This window comes from Opisthocomus hoazin, chromosome 8, assembly GCF_030867145.1.
Source record: "Opisthocomus hoazin isolate bOpiHoa1 chromosome 8, bOpiHoa1.hap1, whole genome shotgun sequence".
Taxonomy (NCBI): Eukaryota; Metazoa; Chordata; class Aves; order Opisthocomiformes; family Opisthocomidae; genus Opisthocomus; species Opisthocomus hoazin.
In genome coordinates this window covers 5,006,014-5,025,486 of record NC_134421.1, presented here as the reverse complement: position 1 = coordinate 5,025,486, position 19,473 = coordinate 5,006,014, and the positions used below count along the sequence as shown (strand labels likewise).

At 40.1% G+C, this 19,473-nt stretch overlaps 1 long non-coding RNA gene across 4 annotated transcripts in view; it reads right to left on the bottom strand.

Moving 5' to 3' along the window:
* Positions 1-498: 498 nt before the first annotated feature.
* The window catches only part of LOC142362219 (uncharacterized), an 89,202-nt gene continuing 70,227 nt past the window's right edge, over positions 499-19,473 (bottom strand). For all 4 annotated transcript variants that reach the window (XR_012764829.1, XR_012764830.1, XR_012764831.1 and 1 more), the window contains 3 exons: positions 17,179-17,281; positions 11,352-11,547; positions 499-1,789 (listed from right to left, as the gene is read on the bottom strand). This is a non-coding gene — a long non-coding RNA (uncharacterized LOC142362219). The remainder of the gene's footprint in view (positions 1,790-11,351; positions 11,548-17,178; positions 17,282-19,473) is intronic.

Here is a 19,473-nt window from a genome sequence, read left to right as displayed (position 1 = left end):
TGTTGCACTTGGCCATGGGAGGTCGTGTTCCCACACAGCCTCTGGATGTTCTTGCAGGTGTGTTGTACAGCACAGGGAGGTGAGCCCCGTCTGGAGATCAGCTGTGGATGCCCAGCTGAGAGATTGGACTTGGCAGTGTGAGGACAGCCAAGCGCTAATATGACTGAACAACTTTCATGTGCAATCTGGCTTGCTCCCCACCGATTCAGAGCAGAGACTGAGCTAACATACAACTGCCTGCACCTAACTATTTAGACCAGGGAGGCTGTACTCCTGGGAGCATTATCCATCTTGTGAGGCAGTGAAAACCTAAATCAGATTTTGCTAAAAGGAGAAAGTGCTTTGTCCTGTGAATAGAGACCATACACTGAAGCCTGATAGAAGAGGTAATTTGTGACAGAAAGAGCCCTAATCCAAAAAGTAAAGATCCTCCTGGAAAGAAACCTGTTTTTTCTAGCAGATGAAAATGTAATATAGCCTGTCATTGATTTGTCATAACAGAAAAAAAAAATCGATAGGGAGAAAAAGTTTCAAACAGGGGATTTAATACAATAGCAACACTGAAAATATTTGTATCCAGCTGGAAATCAGAGGTGGCTTGCAATTGAATCAATATAATGAAATGCAATTTAGACAGATAATATCCATTATGTATACATTGTGCTCCAGATACTCATTCCTGTGATATTCTGAATGTCCTGAAGATCTCACTTCTCATCTGGTGGCTCTGACTCAAACCATTCCACTCCTGCATACCTACTGCCATATTCACACCAGGAAAAATTTATGAAGTCAGCTTCCAAAGTGGAGCTAACGGGCTGATAGCAGAGGGACTATCAAGCAGTTTTCCGTCCATATGCTGAAAATGTTGGCTGACTGTTGTGTGTTAACCCCAGTTGGCAGCTCAGACCCACACAACCTCTTACTCACTCCTCTAGTAGTCTGGGGTAGAAGTTCAGAAGGTAAAAGCGTGAAAACTCGTGGGTTGAGATAAAGACAGTTTAACAGGTAAAGCAAAAGCATCCTGTGCAAGCCAAGCAAAATGAGGAATTCATTCACTACTTTCCATCAGCAGTCAGATATTTAGCCAGTTCGAGGAAAGCAGTGCTCCATCATGCGTAATGGTTACTTGGGAAGAGAAGCGCCTTAACTCCGAATGTCCCCCTTCTTCTTTCCCCAGCTTTTATGGCTCAGTATGACATCATACGGTCTGGGGTATCCCTCTGGCCAGTTGAGGACAGCTGCCCCAGCTGTGTCCCCTCCCAGCTTCTTGGGCACTCCCAGCCTGCTCACTGGCAGAGCTGCATGAGAAACAGGTCTTGATACTGTATAAAGACTGTTCAGCAAGAGATAAAACCTGGGTGTGTTATCAACACTTTTCTGGTCACAAATCCAAAACATAACACCATATGAGCTACTGTGAAGAAAATTAACTCTATCCCAGCCAAAACCAGTACAGTCCTTTAACATTTGTGTACCTGTCTTCAGGGGACACTCCTGTGAAAATACCAGTTCATCGTAGAGAGGCTTCTCCTTCAAAATCGGTGAATCCAAAATCTGTGCCTGCTTTGCAAGTTAGCCCTTTATGCTTCAGCCTCTTCATGATGAGCTTCATTGCAGAAGTGTTGTTTCTGGGAGACATTCAAATATATTACCTCACACCCTGTGTGACTACCCTGTTTTCAAAGCCAACCACTAACACCTGGGGTGATGACTCATCAGCAGTCTTGGGAATATTCTGCTTTTCCCACATATATCCACATATATATCTTCTTCTGTTCCAGCATACCTAGAAAGGAAAAGCAAACAAGCATTCCTCTGTCTGTCCTTTGGATCACACCTAGAATTTTGTGAATGTCAACACATTCAAGGACTTTACAATGGGTTAATAAATAGCTCACAAACATTCTAATGCATAGCTAATCAGTGGCCTTACAGGTTGATGACGTTAAAGGAAAGCTATAACCTACTATATTGCCTACTGCAGTGCTTGCAGTTGCCTCCAAAACATTCAGAAAATGTTCATAGTAGCTATTCAGCTTTGATTTATGTTTTATAAACTATTTATCCTTAATAAAAAGGATAAAGGGGTTGAATTTATAATATTTAAATGTGCCTTTATTTAATAATAGCAAATCTGCTGCAATTATTTCTTAGTCATTGGTAGATACACAGCAAATAATCATATAGTCGATAGCTGTCAGATTTTCACAGAACAATCACACTGTCTGCTATCTGTGGCTTATGAGAAATCTTGTAAATAACCTAACTTCCCCAGTTTCTGTGTGGAATAAGTTCTCATTTTAAAAAAGGCAGACATAAAAATATGGCATCTCAGACTTTTTCGGATTTTTGGATGGGATAAAAATGATGAGTAAGACATAATCCAGACCATACACTGTTATTGACCCATCTGTTTTCTAATACACAAAAGTTAAGTTTCTTTTCATGCCATAGACCAATTTTCCTTCAATGCTTACATAAAGCATATTCTCCAAGGCAACTACTGTTCACAGATCCAAAGTATATTCACTGTTTCAGAAGTAAACAGACACTGCTGGCAGATATGCTAGAAGTAGGATTTATTTTATGTTCTTACAATTAGCCACAGAAACAACATCAAACACTTATTCCCAGCTGGATTATTACTACTGCTGCTATTATTATTGTTGTTGATGATGATGTAGAGAAAGAATCAAAATATGGATAATAAGTAGCCTGTGTAAGTACAATACTTAAAAACTTTGAGTGATTTAACCATCTCATTTACACTTGCAGATATCCAACACTTATGAAACCCAATTAAATAGATGATAGATGACTGCATCCAATAAACTTTGCGAAGCCATACTGCTTGTTTACTGCAGTTATCTTTGAAGCAAATTAAATTTGACATCTCTGTCTCACAGGTCAAATTTTCAGGCCAATGCATAGCAGAATTTCAGTTGTGTGCATCTGAACTTACACAGCTTTGTAGCAGTCATCATTTTTTTCACGCAGAAGAAGTGCATTTGCTTTGGTACAAATAACCGTACATATTGCATAATAGTTCAGAAGAGAGAAAAGTAATTATTTGGTTAGCTAGTTTTTGATTGAATGAAAGGATAAAAGAAAAGGTATAGATAGGCATGGTCCCAAATCCAGCTTTGTAGGATCTGTTGAAAGGTCCAACTCTGTTATTCAAGCTTCATGATCCAAAACAGCAGTCAATATTTCATGCTATTCTTTTTATATACAGGAAGAGAGGAGTGAGTGCTCACTAGCTGCAAAACTTTGAATGCAGAAATTGCAGTGGAACCAACGGCAGTTAAATAGCACCAAGCATCCTAATATTTTGTTATCTTCTGTGTGCAAATAGCCTTAAATAGGGCAATGACCCGAAATGATTATGGAAGACAATGGCTAATAAATTAGTGAGGGTTTACAGACAAGACAACAAAAAATACGTATCTAAAGCAAACTCCATTAAGAAAGATAAATGAGAAAACAGACTTTGAAAATACTTCTGAATGAGGCCTTCTTTTCCTTCCTTGTCAATGCTTTGCCTTATTCTTTTCTGTAGAGGGATAATTCATTTTTTCTGTAAAAACACAATCTTAGACAATGAAGAACTCTCCCTCAGATTATCTGCTGCTTAACTTAGTTAGATCTGAATGAGTTAGTTAGTTGTGAATGGATGGAAAAGCATCTGATACCTACTGATTAAAATAACTTGAACAGACTAGAGTAAAAATAATCAGGCAGTGCGTCTTTACTATGTCCCATAAGAGGTTAAAGCGTGGTGGATAACCTTCCGGGTATGTCTGCGTTGCACAGGCTAATGTGCAATTGCTTGAACTCTGCAACTGGAAACAGTATTGTGACTTGTGAAATCCTCTGTTTAGCCTTCCAAGAAGTTTGCTAACTGGTTCAAATGGTACTCTGCACTGATTCTATTGCTTCCAGACTTCTCTTCCACATACAGTTGTCATGAAAATGATAATGTGAAGTGTCCACATCACCAGAGAGTCTAACCATAAGGTTCATTGGTCTCAAAGGTTAAATTGCACATACAACTGTTACATGTGGCAAACGTATCTTGTCAGTATTTCAAGAAGCTGCGTATCTTCCATCTCTAATTTTTCCTCATGTGATCTGCTTTGTTCTAAATGTTGGGGATTCAAAAAGTTCATAACGTCTTGGCTGCTTGCTGACCTATAGCCTCATTTTAGTTAGGTGGGGTTTTGTTCCAGCGGACATTTCCAAGCTCCTTCTGTGTTCTCTCACAGTCAGTTGTTCATATGAGTGTTCTGAATTAAATATTTGGGCAAGTAATAAAATGTTTTCCAAAGAGAAGCATCCAATATTTAGTAGCAGATAGCTGAGCTGCAAGATAACATTTAGATCACAAGTTAATCCTAATGATGTGGCTGCAAAGCTTCACAGCTGGAACAATTTTTGAAATAATATTCAGCTGCTAGTTTAACTGGTATTTAGATTACATCTTCTGGAAAGAGCAAAAATATATGTAAGAAGGAAAGGTCAAAGTTACCTCTTCCTCTGGGATTTTGGCATTCTGTTTTTCTACTCAAATTATGAAGCCTACTAGAAATGTCAACAATGCCAAAAAGAGCTTGGAAAATTTGTAACTGTCTGTCTAGTTCCTGCTGACTGGATAAAATTAAATTCTTTAAAAGATGATGTTGGTTTATGTGCAGAATTTTTATCTGTGTAAGGGTCAGCCATGAAAGATTTACCATCACATTAAGTTCATTAAGATACTGACTCATGTTATTATGTTCATTTTTTTGCAGGATACAGAGTACAAAAGTCCTAGTTTCAAAGAACATACTTCTGTAGGAAAACCACAGAAAGAGTAGAAGACTTCAGAAAATTCTAAGAAGGATAATTTGTTTATTGTAAATAAATTTAGAAGTCTGTGGGGTTTTTTTATTTTAATCTGTTTTTTTTTTTAAAAAAAAGAACTTAGAAGATTAGAATGGTTATAGGGAATCATAGGAGTGTATTTTCCAGTGTATGGGGAACTGAGGGGAATAGACATGACTAACACAGGCAGATGGGACTTTTTTCTGCAACACAGGCAATTTTCCCCATTCCTTTTCTATGAAGTTTGATCAACATGCAAATGGCTATTAAACAAAAATATACCCACTGTATTTTCTTTTCAAGGTGGGCATCTGGTTTATCACCCTACTGAGGATCATGCTTTCCCATCTTGCATCTTCCCCTGCAGACTGTCTTTGGATGTTTACAAAACTTTGGATACATTCTCCAGGTAGAATAAATGAAAATATGAAAGGGGGAGCTTAAGAAGGCATTAGGCCCCTCTCACAGAATCACAGAATCACAGAATAGTAGGGGTTGGAAGGGACCTCTGTGGGTCATCTAGTCCAACCCCCCTGCCGAAGCAGGGTCACCTACAGCAGGCCGCACAGGACCCCGTCCAGGCGGGTCTTGAATATCTCCAGAGAAGGAGACTCCACAACCTCCCTGGGCAGCCTGTTCCAGTGCTCCGTCACCCTCAGAGGGAAGAAGTTCTTCCTCATGTTCAGACGGAACTTCCTGTGCCTCAGTTTGTGCCCATTGCCCCTTGTCCTGTCACTGGGCACCACTGAAAAGAGCTTGGCCCCATCCTCCTGACACCCACCCTTCAGATATTTGTAGGCATTTATAAGATCCCCTCGCAGCCTTCTCTTCTTCAGGCTGAACAAGCCCAGTTCCCTCAACCTCTCCTCGTAGGGGAGATGCTCCAGTCCCCTCACCATCCTCGTAGCCCTCCGCTGGACTCTCTCAAGTAGCTCTTCATCTTTCTTGAACTGGGGAGCCCAGAACTGGACACAGTACTCCAGATGAGGCCTCACCAGGGCAGTGTAGAGGGGAAGGAGAACCTCCCTCCTCCTGCTGGCCACACTCTTCTTGATGCACCCCAGGATCCCATTGGCTTTCTTGGCAGCCAGGGCACACTGCTGGCTCATGGTTAACCTGTCGTCCACCAGGACACCCAGGTCCCTCTCCGCAGAGCTGCTCTCCAGCAGGTCCACCCCAAGCCTGTACTGGTGCATGAGGTTGTTCCTCCCCAGGTGCAGGACCCTGCACTTGCCCTTGTTGAACCTCATCAGGTTCCTCTCTGCCCAGCTTTCCAGCCTATCCAGGTCACGCTGAATGGCAGCATAGCCTTCCGGTGTATCTACCACACCTCCCAGTTTGGTGTCGTCAGCAAACTTGCTGAGGGTACATTCTAACTCTTCATCCAGGTCGTTGATGAAGAAGTTAAACAAGACTGGGCCCAGTACTGACCCCTGGGGGACACCACTTGTCACCAGCCTCCAACTAGACTCAGCGCCGCTGATGACAACCCTCTGAGTTCTGCCATTCAGCCAGTTCTCTATCCACTTCACCGACCACTCATCCAGCCCACACTTCCTCAGCTTCCCTAGGAGGACATCATGGGAGACTGTGTCGAAAGCCTTGCTGAAGTCAAGGTAGACAACATCCACGGCTCTCCCTTCGTCTACCCAGCCAGTCATGTCATCGTAGAAAGCTATCAGATTGGTCAGGCATGATTTCCCTTTGGTGAATCCATGCTGACTACTCCTGATAACCTTCTTTTCTTCCACTTGCTTCATGATGGCCTCCAGGATAAGCTGCTCCATCACCTTTCCCGGGATGGAGGTGAGGCTGACCGGCCTGTAGTTCCCTGGGTCCTCCTTCTTGCCCTTTTTGAAGATTGGAGTGACATTGGCCTTTCTCCAGTCCTTGGGCACCTCTCCTGTCCTCCAGGACCTCTCAAAGATGATGGAGAGTGGCTCAGCAATGACATCCGCCAGCTCCCTCAGCACTCGTGGGTGCATTCCATCGGGGCCCATGGATTTGTGGACGTCCAGATTGCTTAAGCGATCCCTCACACAGTCCTCCTCACCCAAGGGAAAGTCGTCCTCTTTGTAGGCTTCTTCTTTTACCTCCGGGGCTTGGGATTCCTGAGGGCCAGTCTTAGCACTGAAGACTGAAGCAAAGAAGGCATTCAGTAGCTCTGCCTTCTCCGTATCCTCCGTCACCAGGACACCCGCCTCATTCAGCAGCGGCCCCACGTTGTCTCTAGCCTTCCTTTTGCTGCTGATGTAGTTGAAGAAGCCCTTCTTGTTGTTTTTGACATCCCTTGCCAGCTTCAATTCCAGGTGAGCCTTGGCCTTCCTCGTCGCATCCCTGCATGCTCTCACCACGTTTCTGTACTCTTTCCAAGTGGCCTGTCCCTCTTTCCACATTCCATGGACCTTTCTCTTCTGCCTGATCTCCGCTAGAAGCTCCTTATTTAACCATGCAGGTCTCCTGCCTCCTTTGCTGGATTTCTTTCTCAGGGGGATGCATTACTCCTGTGCATGGAAGAAGTGTTGTTTAAAGAGCGACCAGCACTCATGGACCCCCCTTCCTTCGAGAGCCCTGGCCCACGGGATTCCTCCCAGTAGCTCCTTGAAGAGGGCAAAGTCAGCCCTCCTGAGGTCCAGGGTTTTGATCCTGCTTATCGCCCTGCTTCCTCCACGCAGGATCCTGAACTCGACCATTTCATGGTCACTGCAGCTGAGTCCACCTCCAACCTTCACATCCTCCACCAGTCCCTCCTTGTTTGTTAACACGAGGTCCAGCAGCACGCCTTTCCTTGTTGGTTCCTCCACCACTTGCATCAGAAAGTTATCATCGATGCTCTGTAGGAACCTCCTGGATTGCACCTGCCTAGCTGTATGGTCTTCCCAGCTGATGTCAGGGTGGTTGAAGTCCCCCATGAGAACCAGGGCCTGTGACTGTGAGGCTGCTTGCAGCTGCCTGTAGAAGGCCTCATCAACCTCCTCCTCCTGGTCAGGTGGCCTGTAGTATACACCCACCGTAATGTCACCCATGTGAGCCTGTCCCTTAATTCTAACCCACAAGCTTTCAACTCGTTCCTCATTTGCCCCCAGGCCAAGCTCAATGCATTCCAGTTGCTCCCTCACATATAGAGCAACTCCCCCTCCTCTCCTTGTTGGTCTGTCTTTCCTAAAGAGTCTGTAGCCATCTATGACAGCATGCCAGTCATGCGAGTTGTCCCACCACGTTTCTGTGATGTCGACCAAGTCATAGCCGTCCTGCTCTATAATGGCTTCCAGCTCCTCCTGTTTATTGCCCATGCTACGTGCATTGGTGTAGACACACTTGAGCTGGGCTGTCAATCTCACCCCTGGCCTTGGCATTCCAAGCCTAGGCTCATCCCTAGTGAGCTGGGCAATATCCCCTTCCCCCTTCGAACCTAGTTTAAAGCCCTCTCAATGAGCCCCGCCAGCTCGTGGCCAAGAATCGTTCCAGGCGTAAACTATATTCTCTAATGTCACTATTTCTCCTTTGTCTCTTGGTCCCATAAACCAGATAGGGGCAGCCAGAAAGAAACCGTGACTCCTTTTTTCTGTTTACCCTATCCAGCTTCTCAAGGTTTTCTTGTGACAGTTCCTCAGGTAATCTCACTGACCGCTTTAGTTTCCCTTGTGATTATGCATCATTATGCCATAATGCCTAATATTCATTCCATCAGCTTGGGAGTTTCCTTAACCTTAATTCTGTCTGCATTACAAGCTGAAATCTTGTTCACGCCTGACGAAGCTGAAATCCTCTGAACTGCAAATATATCTTTCCCTTTTCGGACTGAAACAATCCGTCTCTCTATCTTCCACTTTTATTTCAATATCCATCCTTATGTCCACCCATAAGCACATCTCAGTTGTCTAGCTGTTGCAAAATGTAGTTAGAAAATTAAGTTTCTGCATACATGTAACTCCTTTCTATTTCCTGTTCAGTGGATATCTTCGTCTCCAGCACAAAAGTTAATGAGGAATTAATTAGATATATTGGCTTGGGTATGTCTCCAAACTGAAAAGCCAGGATGCCTGTTTTGGATTGTCTTTAAGAATATATGAAAAGATCTGATGTTGCTGAAGGAAGTTCTGTACTCTGAAGAAAAGTCCGATCTGGTTCCATTCTGTACCCTGAGAAATGCTAACAGATACAAAGAATGGCATTTTACAAGGATATTATAAGCCTGCTCTCAACCAGAATGCTGTTTTGATAATTGTGTGGTGCTGGAAACATCAAAATTGACTGAAGATTAAACAAACAAAAAAAGCAGAACAAAAGAGACAAAAATCGGTGTAATCACTGCAGTTTACTCAACAGAGCAATCCAGCTCTATTGAGAGGAAAGAGCAGATACTCTTTTTATATAAATATGTCCACACTTTCTCATTAAACAGTTGTATCATGCATCACAGAAAGGACCATATGGGATTATGAATTCCATAAATATTTAAAACATGTAAACTTGATAATCCGTTAATAAAATATGCTATCAAAGAGGTTGAGTTCTACTGTAAAGTGTTATTAAAACAGATGCCTGAAGGGTGTTTGCTAACCCTTGCTAACCCTATAGCTTGTAGTTTATGACTACATAAGTTATAGTGTATTTCTCAGAAACTACTTTGATGACTCCTTTTAATAAAGCACCCATTATGCAATGTGAAACACTATAGGTAACCTGCAAAAGGTCTTCATATGTAAGCAGCGCCCTCCACAGAGTGAAGCTTAGATCTGAATTATAGCAGGGGTAATGCAGTGCCTGACGGAACAAGCCCAGTGATTAGCTCTTTCCTTTCTGTTTTCTTGATATCGCTATTGTACTCAAGAGAAAAATGAAAATTTTAAATTACTTTTCACTGGCACCTCTCAGAACATCTCCTCTACCCTGAATTCCCCTCACTTTTAAACCACTCTTGGGATGCCTCTTTAGAACAGAATTATATTTAAATGTGTCTCAGCCCTCTTACATCAGTACTATCAACATTGCTAAGTCCTTTTAGCTAGTATAACGTGGAAGAATACAACCACTGCAATTAAGAGTTAAATACTTTCCAACAGTTTATCATACTGTTATAGCAATTAAAAGTCCCTGATCAGTTACAACACTGCAGCTGCTGATGAAGAGAGCTAGATGTAAAGGAAAGACAATGCAGCACTTTTTAGTGTATGTGGTCATGGGTGGCATGTCCATAAAATACTGTTGCACAGGGGGAGTAATAAAGAAGGCGCAAAAACATAGAGTAAGTGCAAAAGTAACCAATACCAAAAAGATGAAAAAGAACTGACGCTCAAAGGCAGAGTGCTTTTAAAAAATCAAAGTTTAAATGTCTTTAAAAGTATTTAAAGTTTAATGAAAAAGTACAAGATGAGAGCCTGAGTAACACCACAACTTCTAATACATGGTTTGTCATCTTCTTTGGGTTGCCTTTTCCATAATTCAGTGCTTTGGGCTCATCTAGGTAAGCTTGTGCTTTTACTTAGCGACATGCAAGAGGCAACACTGTGATGCAGAGAGCTGACACCTGCTTACAAACTGCATCTTAGTCCTGCTTTCCATGGACTGGAGCTCTGTATTCGCCCTTGTAATTGTCCAACAAAACATACATTTTGTAGCCACCTTTTTTTTTTTTTTTTTCTTTTGCCTAACATTAGTGCAGGTTGCATTAAAAAAAATTCAGTGACTGGTGTCAAATTAAGCACATACTGCAGACCTTAGCATGATAGATGTTTATTTTATGCTGAACAAAATGTGATGTCTCTTCAGCTAGAACTCCTGCCAACATATTTACCCTGCAGATTTATATACTACTCTTCTGTTCAAAAATAATAAAAAGGCTAACCTTGTTAAATTACACAGAAGTTCTGCTGTGCCTGTTGAAATCAAACTTCCAGTGACAGTTGTTAGTTTTGTTTTAAGAGTGCGAGCACAGGAGTGCTCCCAAAGACACTTGGCAGCCAAGTTAAAAAAACTTTGGATCAAATTTGCAGTTATGCAAGCTTCCACCAGAGAAAGCAGAATTTCTTTTAAGGACCCTAGACAGCTTAGCTTTGAAGGTCTAGCTCTTTAATTCTAAAAAGAACTACCATTTAAGGATTAGTGATTTTGTGACCTAGGCCTATTATAGGAAAAGAAGCTATCTTATGCAAACAAGTTTCCACTTAAACAAAAAAAATCAAGGTTAAGTTCTCTCAGAGAAGGACATGATTTGTTAAGGAACATACAATGCCTGTGAAATTGTGGAAAGTTAGAGTGACAGTCAAATGAATCAGCATTTTTTGGATTGTTGTTCTTCCTAAATCAGTAGGGGATTGTAGGAGAGACCCTCAAATTCCCTTTACCTAGTCAGTGTGTGGTTTTTAAGCCTTGGAAAGTAGCTTATAAGCAAATCAGGACTGTGACACAGGAATGATTTAGTGGCTCTTTTCAGTGAATGATAAATGCTGAATACTTTCTAGAAATGAGGATATTGATAATACCTTTTCAATGCATCTCTTTCCTCTCTCTCATTTCTCGGCGTATGCATTTATGTGTAGGAGAAGACAATGTTTCATCCTTCCGACAATCCATGACACACCCGAGTCCTCTGTTGCTTTCTACAGATCTTCTGACCTTATTAGGAGTGAAGGATGGGTACAGCAAAATACAGAGTTGAGGTTTTAAGAATACTCTCTCCTGTAGGAAACAGAAAAATAGAAAAGTTTTATAATTCACTGAACAGAAAAAATAATGGCTACAGTATTGTCATGGTAAATTCTAATCATTTAAATAATTTTCTATTATACCTTAGCAAGAGTCAAGCTAAAACTTAAATTCATACATATATTTTATATATGCTTCATGATTTTGATAGATTTCCTTTAACGCTTGGTAACACTTCTCATTTTCCAAAAAGATTTTGAGCAGAATAGAGTGAATTTCGTGCATTAAAAGTAAGTTCATAGAAGTGTTGCTATGCAGTGTTTCATACCTTTTTGCTGACAAAATTTCTTGCAAGCAATAGAAGTAAGATAAAGACACAATAATTATGTAGGAATATGGTTTTGGTTTTCAACTTTTAAGTGCAGTTTTCAGAGCTCCTTTCTACTCCCTGTCATACTGGACTGAAAGCGTCACTGAAAGAGCTGCGTAAAACTATCTTTTTCCATTTCATGTATTTTTAGTTGGGAAACCTGATGTTTTTCCCAAGTTTTTTTTAGTTGTCAAGTTCAGACTGTATCATTAAATGCATATCATGAAATTAATTGCACATTTTTGCACATATGTCCCAACCTTAATTTCTACTATTTTTGCCAATTTTACCAGAAGATTTTTCCCTCCCTCTACTTAACCATCGATCATTTTCAGAGAAAGGAGTGGTGAAGGGAAGAGGTATACCTTCTCAATGTGTGAGGGAAGCTTTTTTTACTCCTGCTTCCCTATTCTACACACTGATTAGCGTGTTTGTGTGCTATGGAAATTCATGACACAGACAGGGGAAACCAAGGAATGGACACCAATAGACATCACCTGGTTTTATACAAAGACATTACATAATATGTATCACAACATGCCTTATACAGTTCTGTGTTATGCTGCTCTTTAGTTGGGCAAATCGCTTTAGGCCATTATGCAAGAGGACAGGCAAGAGTTGCTTCCCAAAGCACAGGCTTCCTGTGGGTTCTGTGGTTCCTTCCTGGGGACTGGCTGTGAATCGATCACTGGGGCAGTGAGAAAAGTGCATTGTATATAGTTCGTTATGCATATTCATTATTATCATTATTGGTATTAGTATTTATTTTGTTGTCTTCTTAAATTGTCTTTATCTCAGCCCATGAGTTTCTGTCTATTTCTCCTCCCTGTCCTGCTGGGGGAGAAGGGGGGGAGTGAGCGAGTGGCTGTCTAGTACTTAGTTGCCAGTTGCCGGGCAATGACAATCTGACAGTATGACAATCTGACAATATGACAATCTTTTGATTCATTTCTAATTTAGGTTTAGCTGTTTGCTACAAGGGTTCATAATATTGCACAGTCCCCTAATAGTTAAAAACAAATGAACAGTTTGAATTCTGACATAATTAAAGTTGAAGGTATGAAGATTTAATATATCCTGGAAAAAAACCTGTAGAAGCTATTAATCGTATTTAAAAATTGCATCTCATACTGGTTTCTCTTGGGGGTCATGAAGCATAAGTTGAATCTTTATCTTCTCCGTCTACTTTCAAATGCCTATGAAGCCAAGTAAGTAATTGAAAACAGACAAAGCAAAAAATGCAGGGAAGTCCACACACACATCAACCTGTGAGATGTATTTTATGTTTAATATGGCTAAAGATAGCATCCTTTAGATAGTTGTCTTTAAACCACATAGCCAGATAGCAAGATCTCCTATTTCATAAGCACAGTTATCTGAAAATCTATTCGCCATATATATCTCCAGTAACCTCACACAGTCCCAACTGCCAGCACATCATGCAGGAGGTATAATTTCAACACCCTATGGATGATATGTACATCAATGTAAATCAGGATAAGTCCCAGTGCAACAAAGCTCTCCAACAGCCGTCATTTAGCTCCTAGCCATAGAACACAAGGCTGCGTTTTGAAATTTTGTTTTTTGTCTTGAGAACAACTTGTCTTGAGACATTGTACAATATCCATCACTGACATTCCCATGAATAGACTGGATAAACATCTGTCAGAAATATTTTAGCTGCATTTGATCTTGCCTTGGGGCAAGTGATTAGATTAGACATCTTTACCAGGCCCCTTCCAGCCATATACTTATGACTCTCTGCATTTATATTTCATGCTTGTTGAATACTAATCAGCAAATTTCTTATATGTCGGGCTTCAGCAGAATGAACAAAACTGTTCCAGGCCTGACTCTAACAAGCAGTTCTCCAATACTGAGTCTTAAAGCTGTTTGAAGCCTATGGGTGTCAGGATTACAAAAAAAGAGCTCTGCGGGAGATAACTTGCTTTCTTTAAAATATCACTGCCTACACTTTCTGTCACATCCTCCATACTAGATCAGGATGTGCAAAACAAACATTTTGTAATTACCACTAAGAAAGCATGAGGTAGTACCTCTCAATGAGTAAGGTTTTTCTATCAATAACAATGACACTGTGGCTTTCTAAATATATATTCAAATTAAAGCTTTTATTGAAGACTAATCTGCTAGAGTCACTTTTTCTAAACTCCAAACATCTGGTGAGCTATCTTGGATACGCTTTTTCCTCAGGCCCACTATTAACCTTACTGATCTTCCTCTGAAAGTAGTTCTTATGGTAATTGTAAGACCTGTAGTATAGGATGTCTGATTCCATCTGACACTGAGGTTGCTCCGTACCAAATCAAACACAGCAGCTACTGAGATTTGTCCCTGTAGGTGGCTAGACAGCTTTTAGATGGGTATAATCTGTACACTGAGAATACTACAACCCTACTTTTTAGGGATGACAACCTAACCCTATGAAGTAAAAGGAAGCTTTGACAATCATTTCTGAGTTAACTGGTAGCTTTGATTTTTGTTGCTTTTTGTTTCTTAATAATAGGCTTAATGTTAGATCACTACACAAAGATTTGTGTCATTTCATGTATCTTACACGTAGGAAACTGAAACAAAAGTAAATGGTGTAGGCAAGCAATGAAATCAAGAATAGGTCTAGATCCACATCAGTATTTTCTATATTACATTCAGTTCTTACAGTAGCATGAACTCATATAGATAAAAATAAAAGAAACAGCGTATTAAAAGTCAGCAGAATGGTTTTTACTGACTGATAGGCAGCAAGCCAGCAGTCAGGAAAAATATGTTAAGCACACTAAGTTAACTCAGATGTATTGGCTTTCTCTAGTTGACTGCGTCATCATAGACAGCAGCTGGATAAACTTATTAAATAAGCAGATAGACACATCAAGTCTCATTTCAGTGGGCTTAGATCAGATACATGAGGTCAGCAATCATGAGGGAATTTTTTTGCCATTAAATTCTGGGGCAGATATTCAGAAGTTGAAAATGGCAGAGAAATCTAGGAGAAAATAAGATCTTTGGAAAGTGAATAGAAAATATGGAAACGTGGAGTGACATTGTTTTAGAAGACGATATGTTGACCCCATTGAGGTAGATGGTGAAAGTCCTATTGACGTAAATAAGAACAAAATTTTGTTTCTCATTGCTATGGAGTAAGTGACCTGTATTCCAGAACTATCAACATAACCTACTGAAATAGTCGTTTGGAGCAGAAACAGGAATCTGAATTTCCCTTATTAGAGTTCAGAGCCTTAACTATTGGGCCAGAAAGAGATCGAATCAATGTGCTCCCTCTTCCTCCTCTTTCGTCCGATGAATATTTAATAATTTCAAGCAAAGGAGACCAACTTTGATGTGGAGAAATAAAAAGACCTTGTCTCAGGACACTCCATAACTTCGTCATTAAGAAACAGAGACAGGTGGAAATTCAGGTGAGAATTAGACCTATTTTTTTCCCACAGCCTGCTAGTCTCTGAACTACTGGGGAAAAAAAAATTGAGGAGCCAACAGCCTATGTTCCTTTGGTATCTTGGGCAGAGCTTGGCTCTCCAACATTATCTGAACAACTTCTAAAAGTTGAAGCGCTTGGGATGAGGCAACCAGAAGAGCGCCTCTCCTTCAATTCCAGCAAGACCTCGCTGTGTTCAGCACTGTGATGCTTCTGGTCAGGCTGCAAGCAGAACTTGAGCATCAGCAGCTTTGATAATCCAGGGTGAAGGAGCAGATAAACAGGATTTTGAGAATCTAATTTTTTACGGTAGACATCCTAAAGCATGACTACCTCCATTGCTTGAGCTTGCATCCCCTCAGTTCACTTATCTGTGAAATAAGGATTATTTTCTTCTTTTGAAAAAAGACGTGAATGTTTTAATGTGTTTATTTAGCTATTTATTTTTAGCCTAGGGAAAAAATGAAAGAATTTTACTCAGAACTCTTGTTCTTGCCTTTTCATGCCTTCTTCTACTTCCATTTTTACTCCCCTCAAGATAAATTGGTGTCGTTTCACTTGTTCCTCTCCTGCCAAAGACAAATTACATCATTTTCTTTTTATTTCTTTGCCTGTTTTAGCCCAGAGAGATTCCCCAGCTTCTTAGCAAATCATATTATTCGATTTTTTCTTTTTCTTGTATGAAATCTGTGTATTGAGATACTTTTCAAAAGAGAATATGTTGTTATCTTTTCTTTCAAAAAATAAGCTTTAATTCAGATCTATCTTAAAGTCACTGTAAAGTTTCTGAATAACTTTAATATACATCAAGTTAGGATTTAAGGGACTATGCTCCATCATCATTTACATCAGAATAACAGTAGTGTTAACACTACTGATATATGCCTAAATTTGTACAGATAAGAATCTGCTTTCACTGATAACAGCAGATTTGTATCCTCTCTGCAGTGAAATGAATGCTTCTCCATCTTTTTTCTTTAATACGTTATCTTTTACTCTACTATTTAATTTACATTTTCTCTTCCAGAGTACAATTTTTTTCGGCATAAATTTTACTACGCTCTGGTTCTTCATTTGTATACTACATCGATTTTATTTTTCTTAACCTCTTTCCAAACTTAAAACTGTGCATTCACCCTCAGTTGAATACAAGAAATAATGTATTTGTAATGGTATTTCAGCTACATTTGAGATTATCTCCTGTCTCCTAAATCTGCTGAGAATATGTCTGTTCTGTTTGTTGTGGAGGCTGAAAAGTGCTACTTCACAGCACATTAAGAAGATCCTTAAGTTTCACATAGAGAGGTTACTATTACAAGCAGTTTCAATCTGGTTTGGCTGCTACTTCTCACCATCACTTAAAAATGTGTTTATGCTGCTACACCACAAAAGGGCAATTCCAGCCACTAAGAGAAAAGAACTAGTATTATCAAATAAGACGATATATATTTGTGTATTTGGGTGTTTTTCACTGTTATTAGAAGACATAAAAGAGTCTGATTACCAGTTCTTCCAGGTAACGTGCTGGCTGATCCACTTGTTCAAGAGTTGCTACCTCTGTGCCCTGCTGCTTTTCAAGCCAGGAATCACTGACTCTACCTCATTCAAATGCGAGAGGCTCATGATTCAGGGAATTAGGACAGTAAATAAAGGCCTGATTACAGCGGGCAAGAAAAGCAAATGGGCAACTTTGACTAGGAAGAAAATCTGACAGCATTTTGAACTGCAGAATGTAATTGGTCTTATTATGTATTCACTAACAACTAATTGTACCTGACATGTACTTCAAGTACTCACGTAACCGAACTTGTTCAAAGATAAAGCCGTGAATACATTTCACCTGGATATCTTCGAAGCTTCTTCTACTTCACACTACCAAAGGATACTCCTCAGCTCTGTTTTTGTTGGTAGTGGCTTTCTTTCAAACATAAAGTCATCGCAACCTAGGACAGAAGGAATCACAGGAAGCTATTCAGATATGTTCTGTACTGAACTGTATTAACTGTAATCAGCCCAGAATTTTGGAGAAAGAAGAACTTAATTTCGTGTGGGTGCCAGGAAGGGATAGGTTAGATCATCTCATTCAATTTCTTCAGTTTCTTGCACACAATAAATGATAATCTGTATAATAAATACATATTCATTTTCAGAATGGCAAATAAAAGCACATTATTAATGCAATATATACATAATCGATAAAATAATGATACCATGGGAATTCATAAATTGGTATCACTTCCAATGATATAATCCAGACGCTGATCTGGTCTTGGGTGGTATCTGGAGTCAGAGGCCATGAGCTCTTAATTTTTGTTGATGGTCTCTGTATTCAGACAGCTCACAAGCACTACATTTAAAATACATTGCACAATCCTTATAAAAGAACAATGTTTTCCACTCCAGTGCTGAAGCAGTTAATTCATAGTGCCCAGCAAATAGAAATAATTCTCTGCAAGGTTTCTGAAGGCATGCTTGTCCTTCCTTTACACAGATAGGTATCACATCTTACTGTCAAGCATGTAGGTGGTGATGAACTCTGAAGTTAGAGCCTCTAAGTCTTCTATACAAAGGAGGCTCTACAGGTTTTCTATACACGGCTGTACATCAGGACACAGCTTGTGAAGTGGGCTCATCTCAGAGCTTCTAGGACCTTTTAAAGCCTTGTGTAAGCAGGGCTGATCTTGAAGATCTGATAAGACATGCTTACAACACAATACTTTTCTCAATATATGTCTCAGCTTCAAATTCAAGACAAATACTGAATATCATCCCATGTAGTGCACATCTGCAAGAGATGTCGTAATAAGAAGCACGTTGTCTCCACTTGAGAGGAAGAAACAACCTTCTAAGTGAGCCTTGGTGGAAAACAAGACCTCCAGAAGCACTCTAGAAGCATTGATCATTCAGAAGGAAATTAGGGAATGTATGAGACCTCCAACACTGGTAACAAAAATAAAGCATCATGTAATCACGGTTCACATGATTGTGGGATTGTTTGTTGGCTCTGCATTGTTTTTCCCTCTGCCGTAGTTCTTCCTGCTTTGCTGGAAAGAAAATAGGGCAGAGGAGCAAACTAAGATTCAGCTTGAAAATGAGGCCAATCAGGTATATACATCCACTTGAGGATAAATTGAATAGCTCTCCAGACTGCACATGTACCAGCTTGCTCTCCATTGATTATAATGGGAGCTCAGATACCAGGCTCCGGTGTATGCCCAAATGTTAACATTTGAATTTATGTATTTTAATCTGTTAGCTGAATCCCAGCTGGAGCGTGTCAACAGGAGGCAGAAATAGAAATGTTATGTTTTCTCTCTCCCCCTCCCCATTAAGTGTCCTGACAACTTCACACATGTGGTATATCACAGTGTGATACTGCACGAACAGTATAAAACAGACATTTTAGATTCAGAAGAAGTGTCCAAAACTATGCTGTGAAATGAACCGGGAATCAAGAAACAGCCTCACCATGGCTGCAAAGAGCTACTGATAAACTAACAACATCCCATGCTTCTGAAATAAATTGAGAGTATCACTAGAGTTCTGGAAATTTCACTTTAAGCATGTGCAGCTACTATTAATTTTGCATGTGCTAAAAAATTTTGATTTAGACTACAGTGTCAGAATAGGATTTTGATACATCTTTCTTTTAAAATGTATGCAAATAAAATATATCTGTGTTTTATGATTGTTTTGTTATATTCTTGTCTAGCAATAGTTTATAAAGATAGAACTGATAACAGCAATATGTCAGCAGAATGCTTTATTACCTTTATTGAATAGCATTTATAAGAAATAACAACTGATAAAAAATGATCATTTGTGGTGATTATATTGTCTCTGGAAAGAATTAGCTTGCGAAATAATGACTGACTGAAAGTGTTCTTTCTGCTTTTCTGTCACATTTAATACTTAAAGTGTAATCATTTTTAACCTCTTACACTAATAAACAAAGCAATGTGGACACTCTGCACAACAATGTGATCTACCTCAATCACAGAATCACAGAATCACAGAATAGTAGGGGTTGGAAGGGACCTCTGTGGGTCATCTAGTCCAACCCCCCTGCCGAAGCAGGGTCACCTACAGTAGGCTGCACAGGATCTTGTCCAGGCGGGTCTTGAATATCTCCAGA